Below are 6000 nucleotides of genomic sequence, written 5' to 3' on the forward strand. Positions count from 1 at the left end.
TTGTCACAGCAATTGACTCAGGACACTGACCTAGGCCTACACCAATCCATGATGGTTCATAGATAGGTATTTACCTAAGTTGGCCCAATCAAAGTGAAGTCTAGGACCTTTTTTGATTGCTGGAGAGAAAAGCCATCCTTCTTTTACTGAAGTTGAATTTTTAAAAATGTGCATACATCTTATTGTTGCAAGCAGCCATTTTGTAGCCATGAGGAGAAGTAATCCTAAGAGGGTGCCAATATGATGAAAAACAGGGTGAATAGGTGGAAAGGAATTTAATCCTTGGTGATAGCCTTAAACTGCTGGATCAGGCCTTACCTGGAACACTCCATACCACAGTCCTTTTGAGTTCCTGGGTCAATAATTTCACTATTGTTTAACCAAATTTGAGTTGGGTTTTCTGTTACTTGGGTTTTTTTCTTTTTTCTTTTTTTGGGGGGCAAGGAGAACATACAAGAGGAAAGGGGTGCAAAGAGAGGGAGAGAGAGAATCTTAGGCAGGCTCTACACCCAGCACAGAGCCCAGGGCAAGGCTCAAAACTCATGACCCTGAGATCAGGACCTGAGTGAAACCGAGAGTCAGATGCTCAACCAATTCAACCACCCAGGAACCCACTATTACTTGTTTTTAGGTACATTTTAATAGATTATTCATAAAGATCTCTGGATAGAGTCAGAAAACAATGATTGAATGGATCTTACACATTCCCTTTGATATTAATTTCTCATTATGAAAAAATAAATTGGCATTTCAGTTTGATATGTTATTTTCTTTAGCTTGTTTCAGGTAAGATGTGGATTCATTCTCAGGATCCTGACAAGTTTTAATTTCTGGGTTTATCCTGTGAGGGACCAGAGTAATACTGTCAAGGTAAGGAATGTTATACTAAGTAGGTGTCAAGAAGACCTTAGAGACCACGCGTGGTCTACCTCAAAAGCTCTCCTTGAAGTTGAGCTTCCATTTCATCTCTTTGAATTTCTGTAGCCATTGGAAATTCTTCTGAATATCAGTGGTTGCTCTAAACTAGCAGCCAATGCTAGCTGCATCGTTGGCTACCTGGTCTCTGACACTTGGCCTCCCAATCCTAGGAGACTTTCACCTTAGTTCCTATTGCATTCTCTGGTTAGCAAAGGATAGCCAAATCTTCTTTCTACAAAAGTAAGGACCCTTTGCATGTGACCATGATGGACGTGCACAGTGCCTAGTGTATAGTGCATCGACTCTGAATCTGAGGGGTGCTTCTACTTCTGTCATTGACAACCCTGAGAAGGATAGAACATACCACGTTCAGTAAAGGTCCAGACTTTTTCCACATCTTGTTAGACACCCTTCCCAGCTATCTAGAGGTATTACATGAGAATTTTTCTATGGGAAATTGTGTCTTTTCAATGTTCCCCGCCTTTCTATGTCTCTTAAAGACATCTGTGCATCATTTCTTCTTTTGCTGGTCCTGGGTAAAAATATATTACACGCAGAATAGAAACAACACATTAACAAGGTCATTTCCACGTGGTGTGCTCATGAAGCATTTCTTTCTAATGGGATTGAAGATTAAAAAAAAAAGATACTAACAAAAGACTGCAATTATACTGGAAACCTGAGTGTTTATTGCTTTTAATTTTACGCTAGAAGTTGAGGACTCCTTGAATATAGAGCAAGTTGTGAGTGAAATTCCATCCAGCCTTCTTTAGAAACATCCATGGACACATACTCCGTCAGTTGTGGCTAAACACAGAGCCATTCACCCTGTCAGTATCAAGACAAGATGCACTTGGAATTCTAGTCCACAAACATTTAAATACGGTCACTCTAAACCTAGTGTGGCCCTGACTTGCATTTTCTCATTTCCAGTGACGGGACCATTTTTTAACGAAGCATGCTGAGTGAACTGGTTGAATGGAGTGCCATGAAAGTCTTTAATAAATTATAGGTGGATTTATGAGTTCTGCTCAGGGCCAAGGTAGGCCAGCTAGTTGAAATGAAATAGTACATATTCATCCAGAAGGTCCAGTGCGTCTTCAGAATTAGGGAAAGAAAATTCATGAACGGATGCTGTGTTTTTCACCTTATAGCCTTCCTATTCTACATGGACAATTGTCTCTAGTTACATGAATGGGACAAATTCTCTAGTTGGCTGCTTAGGAAAATTTCTTCAGAGTAACCTGACTTTACCTTCTCTAAAATCAGAGGAGAAAGCAAACTCTCAAAACCAGCCCTACAGTTAAAACAGCATCGAAAGCATCGAAGAAATCCAAAATAGATGAGCCTCATTTGTATTCTGACCACCTCTAAGTCACAAACACTCTTGTGACTGGTGTTTCCCAGCATGGATTACATTGTCTCCCTCCTGTGCTGTCATTAGGAGGAAGAGATGACTGTAGATGACAGGTGAGAGCTTCTGCTGAGCTCGGTCACTTGTAGGGATACTGTTGGCTTTGTCAGTCCATTGTGATTTTCCATATCCAATTATAAGTACTATGAAGTGTGAACTTCCAAGAAAAATGTGGAGATGAGAAGGAGTGAGGTTCTAATTTAGACAACAGTGTTTCCTTAAACCGGGACCGAAGTGTTGGCAGAAGCTGTGATGTTTGGAGATTATTGCTGAAATAACTGGGATTCTTGAAGGAATGTTCCAGAATCCTGAAGATTACCTATGTTGAATATGCATATTGAAAGGGAGAGAGCTGTTCTATCTCCTGCTGAATGCAGTTAAATGGACCTAATTCCTCCTTGAGCAATAATGATGTACATCATGCCTTTCCTTTCCTTGATACGAGTTGCTCTTCTGCTCTCTCTTTGGGATGGTTGGTAATTAACATGGGTATTTGCTATCCACCATCATTAAACTTATGTGGTTATTTTATGCTGCTCAGGCCAGTGAGACATCATTGGGCTAATGGCTAATGTTTCTGAAGCAAAACAAGGAGAATTTTATCTAAAAGAAAATTTTCTTCCCTGTTTTCCTCTTTCAGAAGATCATTGGGGTGGCTAGAATTTATGTTTGCTGCACTAGAAGAGCTCCTGGTAGATAGTGCAAAGGACAAGGAAAAAATAAAGAAGGAAAGATAATGAGCAAATGCCTCTTTGTTGGCAAAAGTCATAGTTGCTTTTTTTCTGCCTCCAAAGTTTTCTATAACATTTCCATTTACCTAGAAGCTTGAGTGCTTTCTAGTGGGTTCCTGAGAAGGTCCTACTCAGTGGAGAAAGACCAACAAAAGAGTAGTTCCTGATACAGGGGATGGGATTGCCCCTCTTTGCTCTAGTACCAAGTTGTAAAATGAGTCTAGACATTTGTCAGGGGGTGTCTTAACACTGGAAGCAGTTGCATGCAAAAAAGAAAGAAATGGAATTAGTGATCAAGGTGTGGTGATACCGTTAGGATCTTGATACACGTTGCCAGTTAGAGCCCAAGAGAGCTTATACCAGTTTACCTACAGGCTAGCTGTGTTGGAGCACATTCACCATTAGTACTGTCGCCTTTCCCATCTTGACAAATGTGATAGACTGAAAAAGACATCGAGCCAGACTCAAAAGGCAACTTACTGTATGGTTCTATTTCTGTGACATCCCAGAGAAGGGAAAACTATCGGGGAAAAAAAGCTGGATCAGGGTTTGGGTGTGAGAAGAATTGACAGGAGAGAGATCTGAGGGAATTTCTTGGGGGTGAGGGAAATGTTCCATATCTCGATTTTGCTGGTGCTTTCATGACTTATATATTTGTCAAAGCTCACTGAACTATACACTTGAAAAGGGTGAATTTTACTGTACATAAATTATACTTCAATAAACCTGACTTTTAAAAAATGACATTGCCTTGTGGTTTTAAGTCATAGTTCTTTTGCTTTGCGGTGAAATTGAACAGCTTTATATTTATTTGCTATTTATATTCCTTTTTTGGAGAACTGTCATTTCATCCCATTGCAGAATTGTCTGTGGAGACGGAGTCTTTTTTCTGTTAATCAGGGTGATCTTCTAATATTGTGTGTCAAACTTGTTAAAAATAATTCTTTAAATTTCTTTTTTCAGTTTATTTGTGACTAGTTTACATCTTTATTTGATCTAACCAAATTTATTGACTTTTACTCTAATGGTTGCTTTACTTTTTTAGAAGAACTTCCCGATAGAAACCTTTGGAACGTGGAAATGTTTCAGTTCATGCTACTTCATTTTCTCTTGGGAATTCACCAGGTGGGCTGTGGGTAGCCTTTCCAAATAAAAGAAGGAAACAACCCCTCTGTGCATCAGGGTAGTGGTCAACCTCCCTAAAAGATGCTCACTGGGCTCATGGCTCATTCTCTCTTCCTGTTCCTTGGGTCTCCACTGGGCTGAGAGCTGAGCCACACTTGGCCTCACCAACTCAGTCTCCCCCTACAATCAGCTGCAGCAGCAGTGCCTTAGGTCCAAGGCCCCTCGAAGTAATAGCTAGCAACAGAAATCAACAAAGGCCTCAATCAGTTGAAAACCTCATTTAACATTTCCCTTTGCTCTCCAGTTTTTAGAAGTTCTGTTTTATCCTGATTTGCTCCATAATGAGATTGGGGGGCTGGATATGACCTCATTTGTACCTTATGTGGTTATTTATTTTAAATATTTTATTTATTTATTGTAGGGAGAGTGAGAGAGAGAGAGAGAGTGGTAGCAAGCGAGCAAGGGGAGGAGCAGAGGGAAAGGGAGAGAAAATCTCCAGCGGACTAAGTGTGGAGCTCAGAGCTGGGCACAGGGCTCGATTCCAAGACCCTGAGATCAGGACCTGAGCTGAAACCAAGAGTCAGATGCTAAACTGGCTACATGACCCAGGGGGCCCTCAGTAATGATTTACTGAATGCTGACCATGGGCCTGAAGCGTGGCCATGTGCTAGACATACCGTGGTGGGTGACGTAGACTAAGTTTTTGTCCTCAGAGCACTTACAGGTTGGTTATGCCAATAGCCAATGAATAAGTGTAAAATTGTGACACAAGATAACTGTAAATTATGATAAATGCTGTGACAGGAGCAAAGAGGATGTTGTCTCCTCTTGAAGTGGGGATGCAGGGAGTGGCAGGATTCCCCCTTCTCTCTGAGGTTTTCGTTTTTTTAAAAATATTCATGTATGTATGTATGTATGTATATAATATATGTATGTATTTAACATATAATGTATTGTTTGCCCCAGGGGTACAGGTCTGTGAATTAGGCTTATACATTTCAGAGCACTCACCATAGCACATACCCTCCCCAATGTCCATAACCCAGCCACCCTATCCTTACCCCCCCACCTCCCAGCAACCCTCAGTTTGTTTTGTGAGATTGAATCACTTATGGTTTGTCTCCCTCCCCGGTCCCATTTTGTTTCGTTTTTTCCTCCCCTACTCCCCATAACCTCCAACCCTGCCTCTCAAATTCCTCATGTCAGAGAGATCATATGATAATTGTCTTTCTCTGACTGACTTATTTTGCTCAACATAATACCCTCTAGTTCCATCCACACTGTTGCAAATGGCAAGATTTTGTTTCTTTTGATGGCTGCATAGTATTCCATTGTGTGTGAGTGTGTGTGTGTGTGTGTGTGTGAGAGAGAGAGAGAGAGAGAGAGACATCTTGTTTATCCATTCATCTCTTGATGGACATCTAGGTTCTTTCCATAGTTTGGCTATTGTGGGCATTGCTGCTATAAACATTTGGGTGCACGTGCCCCTTCAGATCATTACATTTGTGTCTAGGGTAAATACCCAGTAGTGCAATTGCTGGGTGATAGGGTAGCTCTATTTTCAACTTTTTGAGGAACCTCCATACTGTTTTCCAGCATGGCTGCTCCAGCTTGCATTCCCACCAACAGTGTTGGAGGGTTCCCCTTTCTCTGCATCCTCGCTAACACCAGTTGTTTCCCAACTTGTTAATTTTAGCCATTCTGACTGGTGTGAGGTGGTATCTCACTGTGGTTTTGATTTCTATTTCCCTGATGCCAAGTGATGTTGAGTACTTTTTCATATGTCTGTTGGTCATCTGGATATCTTCTTTG

The sequence above is a fragment of the Mustela erminea genome, chromosome 12, assembly GCF_009829155.1.
Source record: "Mustela erminea isolate mMusErm1 chromosome 12, mMusErm1.Pri, whole genome shotgun sequence".
Lineage (NCBI taxonomy): Eukaryota > Metazoa > Chordata > Mammalia > Carnivora > Mustelidae > Mustela > Mustela erminea.